Here is a 1,691-nt window from a genome sequence, read left to right as displayed (position 1 = left end):
TTTTGTTGTTGTTGTTGCCTACTCAGCCCACCCAGAGGGCAGGGCTGGCCTGGCATGTGGTGCCAGGGATCAAATCATGGCCCCTGTGTGCTTGCCTAAGCTTGCCTAAGTAGGTGCTTTAGATCACTGAGCTATCTTGCGGGCCCTCGACTCATATGTAATGATAGCTTCCTTGATGTAGGTTTTCCTTATTCCCTTTCTATCTTTTCTTGTTCTTATTTCTCCGACAGAATATTATTAACTGAGTTGTTAGGCTCCTGTATTCTTTGCTCTCCATATATTGCTTTTTAAATTTTAGAATTCAGTTCCAGAGTTTCTGTTTCCCATTTTTTTGTTAAAATTTTATTTTCCTTCACATGCTGATTTCTATGATCTCTTACTGTGTGTGTGTGTATGTGTGTGTGTGTGTGTGTGTGTGTGTGTGTGTGTGTTTGTGCAGGGTCTCACTATGCAGCTCAGATTCATAGTAATCTTCCTTATTTCTGCCTCCCTCGTGCTGGGATTGCTGGCTGCACCACCATGCCGGGACTACATCGCAGGATCAGTGCGCCAGGGGGCATGGCCCAGTGTGGCATGCGGTGCCAGGGATTGAATCCTGGCCCCTGATCTATGGTCTCCTGATAGGAGTAGTAAATGCTTAAACTTTCTCTCTCTCTTTTGTAATTTTTTGACCAATTTTTGTGTGCTTGTATCTGGTAATCTGAACAACTACTTTGAAGACAACGATGTGTAATGTATAAACCATTGTTGAATCCCATCATTTTTTTATTGTTGTTGGGTGAAATTATGTATCATTTATATTTTTTACTACTCTGTATTCTCTTTAAAAATGAAAAAGAAAATATCAACATGCTAAAAAAGGAAAAACCACATATAAACAACCTAGCATGACATCTCAATGAACTAAAAAGTGTAATTAAATCAAGAGTTAACAGAAGGAAGTAATAAGTAATGAAACTGAACTAAAATAGAGACTACACAAACAATAGAAAACATTATAAAACACAAAAGTTACTTTTCTGAAAAGATACATTTATGAAATCACAGCTAGATTAGAGAAAAAATATAAATAAAAACAAAAGATAAAACGTAATGAAAACAAGACATTACAACTGAAATACTAGAAATACAAAAGATAGCAAGAAACTACTATGAAAACCAAGTATGGCAACAAATTGAATAATTGAGAAAGCAGCCAAATTCCTAGACACATATGGCTTACAAAGAGACTCATAAAGACATGAGAAATCTGCACAGATCAATAACATGTATGGGGCTGCCATACTTATTTAAAGTCCTGCAGCAAAAGAAAGTATAGGATCAAATTGTTTCACTGATTAATTCTATTGAATATATGAAGGATTAATGCCAAACATTCTGAAATTCTTCTACAAAATTGAACAATGAATATAACCAAAATTATTTAAAGAGGTCAAAATTATCCTGATCGGTGTCTGGCAGATATTTGATTTCTTTATACAAGTTTTGTCTTCTTACTGTTCTTCAGACTAAGCTCCTTTATGATTTATTTCCCCCCAGCCCAATCTTCAAAATATTCATTGCCTTATATCATCACTTTGGAATTTCAGAAGATGAAATTCCATAAGCATGAACAACTATCCCATAGCAAGTACCTAACCAAATACAGAATAAATTCCTATACTTCATAATTATTTAATGAATAAATTATG

This window comes from Octodon degus, unplaced genomic scaffold, assembly GCF_000260255.1.
Source record: "Octodon degus isolate 3935 unplaced genomic scaffold, OctDeg1.0 scaffold00294, whole genome shotgun sequence".
NCBI classification, from domain to species: domain Eukaryota; kingdom Metazoa; phylum Chordata; class Mammalia; order Rodentia; family Octodontidae; genus Octodon; species Octodon degus.
Note: the sequence above shows the minus strand (reverse complement) of the source record.